This window comes from Seriola aureovittata, chromosome 2 (assembly GCF_021018895.1).
Source record: "Seriola aureovittata isolate HTS-2021-v1 ecotype China chromosome 2, ASM2101889v1, whole genome shotgun sequence".
Taxonomy (NCBI): domain Eukaryota; kingdom Metazoa; phylum Chordata; class Actinopteri; order Carangiformes; family Carangidae; genus Seriola; species Seriola aureovittata.
In genome coordinates, this window is record NC_079365.1 from 11,035,441 (window position 1) to 11,051,782 (window position 16,342).

At 43.0% G+C, this 16,342-nt stretch overlaps 1 protein-coding gene across 4 annotated transcripts in view; it reads right to left on the minus strand.

The window, feature by feature from the left end:
- The window catches only part of LOC130177423 (plexin-A1-like), a 187,617-nt gene extending 176,230 nt beyond the window's left edge, over positions 1-11,387 (minus strand). For all 4 annotated transcript variants that reach the window (XM_056389191.1, XM_056389173.1, XM_056389182.1 and 1 more), the window contains exon 1: positions 11,264-11,387. The gene's annotated coding sequence lies outside the window, so the exon portion shown is untranslated. The remainder of the gene's footprint in view (positions 1-11,263) is intronic.
- Between the last annotated feature and the right edge of the window lie 4,955 nt (positions 11,388-16,342).

Sequence of the window (16,342 nt, forward strand, 5' to 3'; positions counted from 1 at the left end):
AGCGTTATTATCCTGAGTGGCCAGAAGTGAGAGAGCAGAAAGCATGAGGTACAATTTATGCATCTCACTATTTTATGTTCCCCTTGAATCATGCAGGTGGTCAGGAAATTGCTCAAGAGCACTTCAATAGAGACTGAGTTGTTTGTATCACACTGTAATGTGGGGTAGCTAACATGTCACAGGGTCGCAATCATCATTGCTGTGACCAGCAGACCTCAACAATAATTCCATGAAATCACTGGTCTAAAGAGCGGGAGAGTTTAATTTCCTCCTCTTCCCTGAAACCAACTTCTCGTCCAATAAAATCGCCACCCCCTCATAACATCTGTTTGGCTTCCAAATAAAAAGCCGTAAAGCCGGTATGGCGGGGTGGCGCAAGCAACAGCAGCTGTTCCAGTGCTGTATTCTGTCCTTAATTAAAGTTTGACTCAGCTTCTCTGAGTTTTTGTCATCCTCCTTTCTCCACATTGTCTCTTCTTCTCCACCCTGCCTTGCACACAAGAGCTTCGCTCTACAACAACATCATTATTCTTTGCTGCGAGCTGCCTTTTTGCTGTTCTGAGTTAGCTAGTGCTGCCAAGTTCCCTCCCTCACTTCTCTGTTGTCTTCTTCTTTTCCCTCAGCTGTTTCTGGCCGAGGTGCAAACTCTGGCATCATTTTGTTCAGATTTCTCCCATCCCGCCCTTTCAAAAATCTAAACGCTCAAGGCTTTTATGTTGATGCAGCTACAAGCAGACTGGGAGACGGGCTACTTCTGAAAATGTGTCTGTGCTGCGGCCAAGTTTGACTGCAGCACTGATTGCCGAGGGCAGGATGAGGTGTGCCTCTTGAATGAGCTAAAAACAGCTTGTGCCTTGGGATGGGGATCGAGAACCGGTTCTAAATTGTCCGAACCATCAGAGTGGTATGCCTCAGAGCTTATCAATTCCTTATATCGATGCATGTTTTTTTGACAGTTACGCGTTGCAAAACGATGATGTGAAGCTTGTGCGTCTACACTGCTGGAAACTTGTGGCGGAGAGGAAGAAAAGGTACAAAGCGTGGCTTCATTTCACAAAGAAATGACAGTACTTGTTGGTAATGTCAAGTTAGGGTGGAAAAACCAACAATATGATCACCTATGAACACCTTTACACAACATGGGCGTAAATTCCAGGAATGCCATGTATTTGACAATTGCCAACTGAGCAGCACGTCTGTTACTGAGAGAAAATACCCAAGTTATAATAAGGTGGGCCCAGCAGATTTTTTTCTTTGACTAAGAAAACCAAAATGTAAAACTGAAGCTTTCAGGGCGCCTTCGTGGCTCACCTGGTAGAGCGTGTACCACAAAGGCTCGGTCCTAACCGCAGCCGCCATGGGTTCGAATCTGACCCACAGCCCTTTGCTACATGTCATTCCTCTCTTTCCCTGACTTTCCAGTCTATCTCTCACTGTCCTATCAAAATATATATCATAAAGGCCAAAAAGTGATTTGTGAGAGTGTGTGAGTTATTCCATTGTTTTCAAGCTAATTTTTTTAGTCCAACCAGTGCCTCAAGCACCGGTTGGACAAATACTTTCTGCCAGGGCAGGCAGAGAGAGTCTGCTGGTGCAACAGGGGCCATGTCACGCTGATCTCAAGAGCCAAATGAGGTCACACTCGGATAACAATGGAGAGGCGAGCCAATCAACTAAACAGCCACATTCCTCCACATGCAATGGAAACCAAGGAAATCACAGACCTTGGTGAGGCAGAGAGAGGAGACAGCCCCAAGAGAAAGACTTGGAGAGAAAGGAAGCAACTCCTCCCAGCTGCCACGCATCACCACATCACACCAGTCACAAGTTACACACCCCATTTCATTTGGAATGCAGTGGCCCGACAAGAGCTGAATGGTATCGCTGACACATTCCTTCATGTTTGCTGGCTGCTTCATCACATGCTCGGCCTCCTTATCTGCCCCAGAAAATCTACCAGCTGAGTGAACAGACTCGCTGGGGCAAACTCAAAAACAGTCAAAAACAAGTGGTGGGCAACACCTGAAGACTTTCTTCACTACCCTCTCTCTCTTCACATGGGAGCTGGCATGCCGCTGACCTATGTGACTGCTCCTGGTAGGGGGAGAGAAGGCCAGGGTCAGAGGTCACCGAGCACAACTGGAGCCGTCATGGGATGGCAATGTGTAGTTCGTACTCACACCCACCTAAATGCCCCATCCTTATGACGCAATAGCAGCTCAGAGGTTCACCCCTGGCTGGGCAAAAAGCAACAAGAGGGCCCTTGCAATAAAACCTCCATTGCCCCTCTCCACCTTTAAAGTAGGGATCAGTCTAACCTTTGACCTGCCCCTGTCCCACCCCTCCTTCTATTCTGCAGACGTCCTCCTCCTCCTGCTCTTCTTCTGTTTCTGGTTATAATCAACACCCCACCTCCTTCACGGCGGTCCACTATTGTCTGGTCTGGAGTACTTATTCCCAGAGTCCCTCTGCTCAGCTTGCCTCTGCACTGCAGGGGGTCGGGGAGGGAGAGGCAACTTAAAAGCACCCCCGAGACTCACGTTGTTGCAGTGTGGAGGTAACTGTGGTCTGCTAAAAGAATTAGGCCGAGCAGCCACCAATGTTATTCACCACATGCCGTCGAGTGGTTTTCCCCTTAACAAGCTATGTAAGGGAGGAAAGGGAGGAAAAGGGAGGGAAACTGGTTTTATGGTCCTCGAGCACATGTTTCCACTGAGGGAGTTGAAGAAAAACAACTTGTCTTTCTTGAGCATCCCAAAACTTTTGTCTAAAGTTATTCAATGTTAGAACAAGGTCGCCCAAGCTGTTCAGCAATGTCTATAAGAAGGTTGTAAGGCAAGAGTGAAGCAATGATATGCAAAAGTAAGGCCTTTAAACCTCATTTGACGGGGGCACTTTTGCAGTTGGCTGCCTCTGAAATGTCAGTGTTATCATTAGCCTGTTAACCTCACAAACCTTTGGAAAGTATTTGCATTGATTTGCAAGAGGTTAGAGTAGTATTACTGGGTAACTGTAGCGCCAGTGAATAGAGAAAAGTCCCTTGTACATGTGTCTACGGTCGACATGCTATGCAGTGGCACAATGCCAACACACAATGGAGGCCAGACTCGGCGGGCTACTCATCACTTCTCCCTCTTTAACCCTTTGAGATGAGCACAAAAGAAGGACCTGACAAAGAGGCTTTGGAAAGAAAAGGAGGTAGGAGAGGGAGGAGGTGTAGGATATTCTATGCTGCTTAAGAGGAATTTCAGGCTACATTTGTTATTTGACAACTTGAATGCTCCACCGTAAGCACGGCGAAATGGGTACCAGGAGTCCAAAATTCAAATTTCTTATACAAGGACAAAAATATGGCAGTAGAGTAAGTAGACATGTTCTTACTACAAAGCCTAAAAGGCTTGCACTATTATTTATGTTCTAGTTTTCGTCAAAATAATATTTCTGTGGTTCTTTGGGGTGTCTGTTACTAACAGCAATCATTTGTCATGTGGGCTACAGTTTCAAATAAACTAATATTGCTTTGAGTCAGAGCTCAGAAAAGTTTTGAGCTGGCCCGAAAACCTGACAGGTCCCACTTGGCCCCACTGAAGAAAAGTGGCTAGTGAGAGTTAAACGTGGGGAGGTGAGAGGCTGGGAAGTGCTCCACAGTGATTTAGGGCTAAAGCTACTCAAAATCTACCCTTCTTTTTGCAGCTGAAGTGGGATCGCTTGGTGGATTTAAGAAGGCTAACTGCCCTTTCTGCTACTCTGAAAAACGAAAATGTTTTTTTCCTTTATTGACTGATTTTCAGTGAAGTGTCTGCCTACCTAAGACCTCACCACGCACGCACGCACGCACACAGACAAACACACACACACACACACACACACACACACATCAAACTAGCCAGAAGCACCAGCCCACATCTAAAGAGTGCCAGGCACTCAGGGGAAAAAATTAGTGGTAAACAAAATGAATAAAAGAGCACTTATCTCCATCTTGTAAACACACAGGCAGGTGCTGACATCAGAGTGTGTGGTTTATGAGCCATGGAGCGCGTGTCCATGTCTGAGTGTGCGCACACACAAACACAAGCCAGAGTGCAACTAAGGGAAAAGAGAGTGAGAGTGATCCTACCTGTGTCCTACACGCATATACACACACTTTCTCAATGTCCACCACTGCCCTGGGGGCGACACCACCATACTGTTGACCTCTATAGAATAAGTTGCCCTTCCTTCCGCTAACATGGGGGTTGCTGCTGGCGAGCCCTCAACATAGCCACAGTAAAGGGGCCAGACAGGCAGCCAGCTGATTTATAGGCTAGCCTTTGGCCATGCTTTCCCTGGGCAAGTGGCTCTCTTCAAAGCCCCGCCTTCTATTAGTCTTATTTACAGAGCTGGGGAGTAGAGACCGCCTGAATTATTTAAGATTCCCCTTGGTAAATACAACAGAAAGCAGGAGGATGTGTGTGTGTGTGTGTGTGTGTGTGTGTGTGTGTGTGTGGGGAAGAAGGGAGGATGAAGGATGGAAGACAGGAATAAAGTGGCAGAGAGGGGAGAAAAAAGAAGTGAGCAATTATGAGTTGTTGCACCATTAACATTAATCACAACAATAAATGGCTGTGTAAATTCTCCCGTTTCATCTCCTCCACGGTGGAGAGTGTTACCTTACATTAAACATGAGGAGTCACCGTACACACACACTCACAAACACATTCAGATAGCATCCTGTGTACCACCCTCCTGTATACAGTGTGCACATCAACAAATGCACTGCTTATCTCAATGCAAATACATGCACAGGCACACACCCACAGTGCGCTGCCTCCTCTCTCGCACAGTGGTTCTCATTAACAAGCCAAACATGCCTGAAGAGGCAGACAGACTCCAGTGAGCACAGTAAACAACCAGTAGGCTCCCTCATCTAAACTGAGACTATCTCAGCATCAGCAACACACACTTTCTGCTGATGATACTGACAGGCTGGGCTAGACACAATCCATTCAAAGATCTGCTGTTTTCCATTGAACCAGTGGGAGTTGGTGTGCTTAACTCAAAGGAAACTTAGGAAGACAGACAATGGGTGTGGGTGATGGCCATGACTCCAAACATCTGCTATATCAAAAAAACAACTAAATATTATAATGTGACACATGACACATTTTGAGTTCTTACCGGTTTTGACAATATCTAAGAGACTAAACTGAGCAATCAGTTAAAAATTATTTTCACCCAGATTTTATCTCCCAAACCCCCATAATTTACAGTACTTGATGCCCTCTTAAGATGGACAGAGCTCAGAAACTACTCACAGTAATAAAAAGATGTAGAGAAACCACAAATGAGCTGATGTTTATAACATTTTAGTTAAAAATAAATTTGAAGTTGCATTAACTTTTGTCCAAATAAACTCTTACATTTTTTATGACAGGGACAATAATGAGCTTTAACTATAGTGTACCATTAAACAGCTGTCTATGGCCTCAAGGTAAATTTAATTTGGAAGCAATCTGAGACCGTTTCTGCTGAGATCCACAGTAGTAACAGTAAGCGTCTTGTTTTTTTAGAATACACACTGTACAGAAACTAAGCAAGAGGAAGAAGACAAGATATACATGAATGACCAGTGTAACAGAAAGTACTAGGTACAACCTACCCTGCTGTGAGCAGAGCTTAAAGATGACAGGTATAGGTGTTGTCTAATGTTACAGGAAGGAACTGTGACTTCCTGGTCGACAGCAGACCCCAGCTCTTCCTCACAGGAGGAAATGCAACAAGAGCCATTTTTTTATGTCCATGCAAATCAGGTACCCAAGCAGCCTGTCTGAGTCAGTGTCTGAGGGGAAATGGACAGAATGCTGACAAGAGCATTAGCATGCCAGGGAGGAAACCTCAGATGCTATGGCTGTGCCCACAAGTGGCGGACGCAGTGGGATTTCTTCACAAGGCCACCAGGTCAGAAGTGGAATTTGGGTCAATGCTGCATCTTTGGACCTTCAGGCAGAATCTTCATTCTGGCTGTAACTCAATCTCAGTGGTGATGTGCCAGGGGGCTGAGGGTCAAATACAACCATTGACAATGTTTCTTTGGTTTGGTTGAGAGCCCATTCGACAAATTATGAAATTGTCAATTTGACTTAAAAAGAAAATAGATCCAGTGCAGTGCTGTCGTCAATAAAATTAAGTGCCCGCAAAATGGTGAACTGGAGAATTTCTTCGTGCCCTACTTAAGTCAATCTCGTCGCTCTGCTTTACATTTCAACCAAACTAATCAACAGCTTTTTGAACAAAAGGAGACCATGTAAATTCTGTTCCCCAACAGGCAGCACACACCACAGCGGAGACGGAGCTTATTTTCAATTTGCAGCCAGATTAGCAGGCATGTTTTTGATACCGTCAGAATGGCAGAGATTTTTTTATTCCGAGTCGTCTTGAGTGAGTGGCCTTTTTAGTGCCTGCTTCAAAAAGCATCCCCCGTACCCAAGCAGCTGTCACTTTCAGCAGGCACTGTGGAGGACGGAAGCGGGGGAGGGGTCCTTTGAAGGAATGGTTAAAAGTGGGCGATAAAAATAAACTGGGAGAGAGGAGAAAATTAATTATACATAACAGACAGTTCACTTGGATGAGCACAAGGGAGACAGAGAAACTAAGGCTGCTTCGCTCAGAGAAAAAAAAAAAAGCCATTTTCTAGCTCAGGAAATTTCTGCTCTGCCACCACAGTGGTCATATTTATTTGGCGACATCTGAAGTGAGGGATGCAACAAGGAATCTTTTTAAAGAAGGTCAAGGCATCAAACAATACAGGCCGAGCTTTCATTTCAAATTCTCCACACTGAGTCTCACTTCATGCATCTTCCCTAATTCAGGCAGTTTTTAGGGACCAAAATAAAGCTGCCAGCCCTGAGCGCACCCTCCTTCTTAAAACTGTGATGCAGCTTGCAGATAGCTCAGCCTGTCTTTAAATTCACTTCTGATTGGCGCTGATGAGGGTTTATGCTGCTGGCTCACCTGCAAACTCACCTTTTGATATGATTCGTAATGCACCAGCACATTGCAGTTCAACACCGCCCACTGACTCTCAATCCCAGCTTCTTATTCGGGCCAAATGGAGGTCATTCCTATTTGAGCAGTCAGTCAAGACAGGCCCGCCAGGTATTGGCGAGTGAGTTTATTTCATATTAAGCTTGTCGGCTGAAGAGGTGTTAGCACCATGAGAGCTGTGGGTGTGTGTCTCTGGATGTGTGTGTACAACAGCAGGGCCTTCGGGTAGAGCCCTGCTGCTGGTCCCTCTTTAGTGCGTTTTAATATAGCTGCTGCTGCTGCGTTGCTCCTCGCCTCGGGGCGCCTCACAAACCCCAGAGAGACCAAGTGAAAACACTCAAATACAGGGAGAGATGATGGGACAAGGTTCAGGAAGAGATGGAGAGATGACAACATGAAGAAACAGGAGAGGATGCGACTAAAGCAAGAAAAGACCAACACAGAGGAAGTATAAACAGAGGTGTTAAAAAAGAGCAAGAGACAGGGAAGCACAGATTGAATGAAATGCACTCGGAGCAGAGCGCCAGCAACACAGCTAACCTCTTTAGCAAGACTGACACAAATGAAAACTTATGTAATAAAAACATGCCATCTCCACCAGCTATGATATGAAAGAAGATATTGCATTACAGCGCCGCAGTGCCAAGGAAGCCTTCAATCACGTATGGGGGAATGAGTTCAGACCAAGGCATACCCAACACTCTCCAACATAACCCTTGCATTGTTTTGGTAGGATATCCTCTTTCACTAGTAGTAAATGCTTCTTCCTGCACTAAGGAGCAGCAACAGATAGGCACTGCCAAGTTAAGACTAGTTGTAGTAGACTGTTTGAAAAAAAGACAAATTGGGGATTTTAGATCACTGAATATTGTGCCAGGGAGTCCAGACAGACAGAGAGAGAGAGAGAGAGAGAGAGAGAGAGAGAGAGAGAGAGAGAGAGAGAGAGAGAAAGAGAGAGAGAGAGACAGAAAGAGAGAGAGCATGAGGGAAGAGTGAGGAGGGCCTTACATGTGTATGGTCTCTTCTCTAGAGAGGAAAACAGAGATGGAGGGAGGAAAGAACCAGCCAGGAAGACCCAGAGAGGAAGCGAGAACGAGGGAGACGGATCAGAAAAATGAAATTAAGAAAAAGGTGGTGAGGAAGAAGAGAGGTAGACGCAGACTACGGTGGGAGGAGGGTGGGGAGAGAAAGCCTGAGTGGCAGCATAAGTCTGGAGGCAGGAAGAACGGCACAGGAGTGGAGGCAAAGAGAGAAGGCGAGAAGAGGAAATGCCGAAAGATGAGGTTGTCACACAGCTTTAAAATGTCGAACAGTAAGGGAAACTGGAAAAGGAGCTGGATTTTGCAGTCTAGCCACACACACACTGCACACCGCGAGTGTGAACACAGTCCATATATCGGCTCGCTGCATGAAAGCAATGAATCACAGTACAGTATACCCTGAAGAATAGTGTTATGCTCTGAAAGCCTTTTCACATATATAAACAATTTCAGTCACCCAGTGAAGTAGTTTTTCACTCCAACTGAGAAAGTCCCATGTGTGCTTCAAGGAATTTCATTCAAACCCACTTCTTTAATTCCCTTTTCCTAAAACCCTTCATCAGTATGTGCACTAAAACTAAATATTTAGGGCTGGTCTTACAGCGCTAACTCACAATTTAATTCTCACTTGAGCAGAGCTCTTCTGCTTTGTCATCCATCTACAATCTAATTAGACCTTAAATATGCCGCTCACTGAAAAGTCCAGAGGAATGCGACGGGGGGCAAGCCACACAAAGGCAGGACCAGAGGGGTGCAAAGTGCACATGTCAGCTTGAATTCCAAAGTTTGGACATCACAGATTTACCCTTCACGGCAGCAGACAGGCCGGGCAGGGCAGACTTTCAAAATTCATGACACTGCTGGTTTATTGTGGGGCAGATCTGTATCATAATTAGGTAAGATTGAGGCAAATTGGTTGTAATTTTCTGGCTGGGTTGCCAGCTTTCATGTAAAATGCCATGCAAGGTCACAGTTTTGCAAAAAAAAAATGTTTTCCTGAATAACTCAGCTTTATAAAAAGGTGGGAACTTTTTGACACCATGAAGTAATAATCATCTGGGCGAAATAGTTTCTCACAGATTTTCCCCAGTATCATTGTGACTCATGTCAGATAACAATGTGTGATTTTTGGACATCTCTAAAATATCCTTATTAATCACTTGGAGATTTTTTCACAGACACCTATAAGATTTTGTAATTTCAGGATTGTGCAAGCTAAATAAATAAAAAAAGAATGTGATTATGTAGCCCTTGCAAAAAGACAACTGGTCACTATGTTTGGTTACATTAGTGCCACTCTTCGCCGTCAGTCACACACTGTAAAATAAAGCTTGTTTTGACTGAACAGGTTAGGTGCCCTTCTGTTGTATGGTTGGTTACATGTCAGCCTGCGTGTGGTTGAATGATTTAAAGCTGTGACTGGGCAGCACCTCTTAAACAAACACTCATGTCATGGTTCAAATCCCACATCATTTACATGTGAATGCTGGTCATCGCATTGAACTGTCAATAAGAAGCTGCTGCTTGACTGAACTGAGGCAAAATTGGGTCGTGTCAGTTATAATGAAGAGTTACCACATTAGTCACATAACGCCTGTGTCTTATAGGGGTGTTCAAGTGGTGCAATAGTAGATTAAAAAAACACCAATCACTGCCAGCAGGTTTTTATCAACTGTCTAAATTGCACTGCAGATACAGTGAAGGACTCCTACTTGAATATTAAATAAAAAAATTTGAGTCCATAGGCTTCATAGTCGGGCCCCACTCCCCCTCCTTTCTCTCCAAAAAGGTTAAAATTATGTCTAAGCCCTTGCTCCTCTAATATGATTCATGAATACATGTTTAAAATGGGCTCCAAATGAATTCACGTAGCGTGCGGGGGTCGGGGTGGGTAGTCTAATTTGGTTAACCAGGATTTGATTAAAAAAAAAAAAAAAAAAGAACTGAGGAGAATCCGATAGAGCAATGAGAGCATTTTCAATAGCTGACAACCAATGCGCACTCAACACACCCACAGACAGCCCTCACCACTCCATCCATGCTCAGATGGGGAATTCAATTGCTGTCGAATAACAAAGCTTACAAATTGCCTCTCATTCGTTAGCAGATTAACGCTCTTTTCACACCACACCAACACAATTTCTAATTATTTAAAAGCTAATAAGGGAATCGATTTCTTTTAAAGCAAGCACCACCACCCCCCACCCCCCCAAGAGAAATCCAACACAACTCCTCCCTTAGGTCCATTTAAGAAAGCCGGGGCAATGTCCATTCAAATATGAGGAAATTAAGAAGCATGAAGGCAAATGTGTATAATACAGCCATGCAGCCTACTCCAGTCTCCCCGGACTATTTATCCAGGCGACAGTGAGTGTCAGCTCCGCGAATACCTGTAATTATGTATGGTGGTGGTGGCATTCCTCCTCTGAGGCAATGCAACAGCCACCCTGAGCCAGATAAGCCTGCTAACCGGTCTGTGTCACCCAACACGGGTCCAGGAGCTTTCTATTAGTACAACACTCCAGATATGACAGCAAAATGAAGCTTTTCCAGGTCAGAAAAAGTCCTTTCTTACTGCAGCCGACGTTTCTCCAACCAGCCAAAAACTCACCTCACACTGCACCAAATCCGAGGTTACTTGCAAAAAAACACACCAACCTTTCCTTAGTTTCAGGCGCCAGGTGCTCCGCGCAACATAATTAAGAAAAACAAAAATAAAAATAAAAATGCCCAATTTAAATTTAGTTAGCAAGCTAAAGAAAGCCTCGTTCGGCGCCCAAAATATCCGCAGTTTTAGTTTAGTATGGATCAATCCGACTGGTTGGTCACACCGGGGCGCACATTCAACACACGGCTCACAGAAACACAAGCCTTCACACACCAACACACCTAAAATAACTGGATGTTAGCGCTACTCTTGCCTTATCTTCCCCATGCCCCCTTTTTTCACGACTGGGTTTGGTTTGGAGCCTAAAAAGCTCTTCAAACTCGTGGGGGAAACCAGACGCCGAAAGTGGAGGAGACATATGGGGAGAAACGGGAGGGGGGAAAACACAACGACAAACTCGCCACACGGAGCAACGGAAAGAAAAAAAAATGTAACCTAAATATTTCTCAGCCGGCTCCACCAAAAAAAACCCCGCTCCTTCCACACGAAGAGAACAAAAAAAACCCTGCGCCAGAGTTTTCGTGGTACTTACAGATTCAAGTGACCCGTAGGCTCGATATCCTCGCCATGGTTTTAAATTCCAAAACTTGGGGACATTTCCACTCTAGTCACGGAGTGGAGGTGCTCTCTCTCCGACAGCTCCCTGCGTGTGAATGGAGAGGGGAGGAATGCAGCTCCGGTTCTAGGTGGAGGGAGGAGGGGGAGAGGGACGGAGGGAGGGAGGAGGCGCTCTGATGCTGCAGTACCTCACTGTGCCGATAGAGGGCGCCCACGGGCCGACTCCCGGTGTGACTGGGACACGGGAGGGAGCCTTTACATTACATTAATATTTGAAGTAATCGCATTTGCCACACTTTTAAACGTTAATTTATATCATCTTGTCCTTAATTGTATTTTATTTTACTTATGTAAATCCGTTTTCATCTTTTTATGGAATTTATTCATTATTTGACATCCTCTATGTTTCTTGCATTCCTCTTCTTACTTGTATTGTAATGACCTCTTGTCATGTTCTACATATAAATGAAATATAAATAAAGTTCATTAAACATTTAAAAAGCATCATTGTGTCCCCAGTTCAAAATTAAAATCAGGGAAAGAACCGACTCAACCTCACTATTGCACTCTGATTACTTTCATTAGCTTTGTCATATTTTAGGTATAATAGTTCTTGACAGGCAAGAGAAAAAGGCAAAATACAAGGTCAGGAAATGTCATTTTTGTCATTACATACACAAACAATTTTTCTGCTGTGCCACATTTTGACACAGAACACCTGATGCTATTTAAAAGGCCTCCTGGGCGTCTCACATTCACTGTAAAAATACTCCCAGAAGTGATATTTTAATTTTACAGGGATATCTGTCACCAGAATGTCAACAAAAATTAAGCCAGCATAACAGAGTGCAACTGTAAAATCACGGTTAAGTAAACAGAACATTCTTTCAAATGGAGTATTCTTTAACTACTCAACACTACCTCAGGGCCAAATTCAAAAGTATACATAAAACAAAGTCATAGATCTTGGTAAAGTGTAGTACCACTCCTACATCTACAACTGATCACAAAATCATCATTATATTACATTTTAAAGCATCTTTCTGACTCAATGCTTGGACAACAGACAAGGTTACATAAGAAGTAGACAACAAGGCAGGCAGTATTGTGTGGGGGCTATAAGGCAGTGGTGGTGGGAAAGGGCAAAGGGCAACAGCAAATATTTGCAGGACAACTGAGTGACATTAATAGTAAGTAGACACAGCCTGTAGCCTCAAAATGGTGCAGCACAGTGAACACCTGCAGGGTATATCTATAGCAGAAAATATCTAAAGCTAAATTTACAGTGAATTGTGTTTAAAATAGAAAATACCCTGGGAGACAGGTTTGGTTGCAAGCTCAACAAACTTAGGCGGGCTCCTAATTAAATGAGGAGGCCCCTGGCCTGCCTGTCGCGTCCCATCAGCTGACACATTCACACCGACTAACTTACACTGAGTGACACTCTGATGACAGATTTTGGATACAAGCTGTGCCCGCAAGGCTTTCCAGCCAATATTAATTCTTACTCTTTTCTTATGATATGCAACCTCAGGACAACAAAAGTGACTTTGAAAGCTGAATTTCAATATTCATCACACAGTCAGTGAATATCAAAGGCTTGTGCAAAGTGTGTTTTGGGCACTGTTCCATGATGTCTCTGCAGCGAGGAAGCTTTTGGGATAACTGAGTTATTCAAACAGGCAGCTCAGGTTACCAATTGCACTCAGGAGAGCAGAGAGCAAGATCTGGCACTAACCACACCACCTGGCCCCATGCGCTGTGTGTGAGAGTGTGTGTGTGTGTTTCATAGAGGTAGGGAGTAGTAGTGTGTATTTTTGATTGAGAAAGATAAAGACATTTGTGTGTGTGTTCTATGAATAAAAGAGCAGCTGAATTTTAGCGCTTGCCGGAAAATTTCCCCTGAGTCTATCACACCACCCAGCTTTCAATGGTTTGTAAAAGCCCACTGTCTGCCATTAGAAATGGTTGGTTTGGCCATAGTAATACTAAGAGATTAGCCTCACTTACCATGTGAAAGGCCTCTGGACAAAGCCATTCCCCTATCTCACACTTAAACACTAGCACATTGATTAGCTCTTAGGTAGTGTCCAACCAGTTTCATTTAAGGTCTATACTGTAAATTCTCATGGGAATATTTTCATGTGGAATGAAACTCAGTGCAACATTAGCTCTATGCAAACCAGGACCAAAAGAACACATGCAAAACGAGCAGCTATTCCTTTTCATTGAAACACAGCTGTTTGTTGAGTAATACTAGTAAGTCTTGTGTTATAATACGGTCAAAATAAAGATAATGGACCTTACAGATGCTTACATAAAAAACTTCTCCCTTTTTTATACTTTTACCTGAAGTGTACAGCGAAAAGTTGTTTTGCATACAATGCTCAGTGATGTTTTTTTTGTTTTTTTTAATGAGCCAGATTAATCTTTTCTGTCATGATTTGACTAGACAGTGCACAGGCCGAGCAGCTTGGGCTGAAAGCACAGAGAATATTAAATAAATTTACGCATGGCTGTTTGGTGGTTTGCTGCTGTTTTGCTCTCTATTTGCTTTTTTTCTTTCTTTCTTTTTTTTTTTAAATTCATGCACTATTAATGGGCCTGTGTTTGGCAAGAAGAACAAACATTTTAAGTGAGCAGAGAGATACAAGAACTGACTGATCATGGAGAGAAAAGACTCCCAGTTGTCCTTGAAAACACACACAGAAAGAATACACGAACCTGCATTCGTGCAGATACACATACTGTACATACAGTTCTGTGCAAACACACTGAAACAACTCAGCAAGGATGTGTGCATTGTTACTGTGCAAGGCAAACAGACCCACACAGATTTTCTATCTACACTGTCTGAATGGTAAAAAAAAAAAAAAAAATAGCATAGAGATAAATATTAAAATGATCACAGTCTCACTGACACTACCTTGTGTTTCCAGTCAAAAAAAAGAAAACATATCAATTGATAATAATGGGCGCTAAATACAAACCAGAAACTTTATGTCTTAAACCTCCAAACCTGAAAGATGATCAGTGTTTGTTCTTTCCCAGTAGTAAATGCTATCTCTGTCAGTGCCCATGAAACAGGATCCTTCAAACTTAAGAGCAAAAAGAAAAAAAAAAAAAAACATCTGATCTCTGCCAATTAGGTGAAACTAATCAGATTTGAGTCAGTGGGTGAAGTGCAGCTTTAGTGGCCTTGTAACCTGAGGTGGCACAGCTCTGTCTAAACAGGTAATGAGCCATTAATTGGCTAACAACAAGATGGCTGACTGTTAGGTCGCACAATCACAGGATATCATCGGGCTAAACCTGTCTGATCTGTTTGTACAGTCGCCCCAATCTCATTTCAGCTCTCAGGATCCTCGGCCATTATGGAACCACGCCATCTGTGCATGCCACCACCAGATAAGGACAGGCAGAAACTTCTTGAAATACCTGTTTGAAACTAGAGTGCACTGCAAGTCAAAACACTCATGCTGTCAGTTCTTTTAAGGTTTGCTGAGACCATGATAAGATATTTGAAGTGTTAAGTAAGTGCCAGCTAATTTCATGATTCTGGCCTAAACGTGGGATGGGATGTGTACACATCTATCTCTCTATGTGTCTACAGCATAAACAAAGAATGTAATATGAATCCCATAGTTATGATCAAAACTGTCCCACGATTCTTTGCTCTGTTGTTCAATTGGATATTTTCTAAACAATGTGATGGACAATGACAAAGCAGGATGAGTGGTAACCTGTGCTGGTAAATCCAAATTAAACTGTATTATTATCAAAATATATTAAGGTATTATACTTGTCTTAGGCCTACATCACTTTATTGTAGATGTCTAGTCCAGTCATACATGGAGTGGCTGGTAATTCTATATCATCAATTATCCAATGGTTCCAGGCAAACTCTGTTTCTTTTTTACACACATGATGTTTTTATCTGATGTAACGCAACATGGTTCATTGCACCAAACATCAGACTGCTCTATCAGCCTATTTGTGATTATTTGCCTACATTTGCCATACATCTGCATTATGACACACATGACACACAACATTTTAAAGAAATATTTGCATTAACATGATGATTTCTCAGACCAATCCATATTATACATGGTGAATACACTGTAGTAGTTGGTGCATGCTTTAAATATGTTTTTCAATATGAACAAACAACTTTCTCTGTACCTGTAAATACAAAATGCTTGTGAAAAATTCAAAAGCTTTCATGAAGTGTCTGTACTGTAGGTTAAATCTCTTTGGTATGCTTTCAGCTGGTGACAGAGAATTGAATAAGACATTTATTTATGTGCAACATGTTGCACAGAATTAGTGTTGAATATGTAAAAAACATTAAAGTAAATCACAGAATCGTATCCTATCTCAGCACATGGGCTCATTAGCAAAGGCTCTGATCAAACAGTAACATAAGGAGAACTCAAGTCATTAGAGGATTGAGCAACCTGGGGTTGGTGGGGGTTAAAATGTTTATGCATTTGAAAGTTATGCATATGTTACATGTTTGAAAGTGTAATGTCTTAAGTGAGGCAATATGAGTTCAGAATATTTCCTTTCTTTACCTTAATTATTCATTCAGAGTGTATTTCAGTTGTGGAAAACCTTAAGAGACTCTGGAGACTTGTTCTTTAAATTGCTGCAACCTTATAGGCAGGCTCATTGGCTATGATTTAATGTGCATCTTTTCATAGACCTCAATTATCAATTAACTGTAAGTATACACCACTGGGAATATTCTCAGTCATGTCCGCCACATTAACATCCATTAGAAGTGAATCACCTGTCTGCACCGGAGCTCCTCAGCCTCTGAATGTTTTCCTCTGGGCTGCGATCTGTCATACTGGGAGGAAAAGGACTAGTGAGATAATAATTTGCAGTTGCTCGTGAATCTTCTTGAGGTGCTCACAAGTCTCAGGTTTAAAGGCTTTGATCACCCTGAAAGACTGAAAACTGATTTCTCTAATAATGAATGTGACAGTACAGCACAACCACCGTGAAAATACAGAAAATTTTCTGATGTCATTTTTCCTCCAGAAAC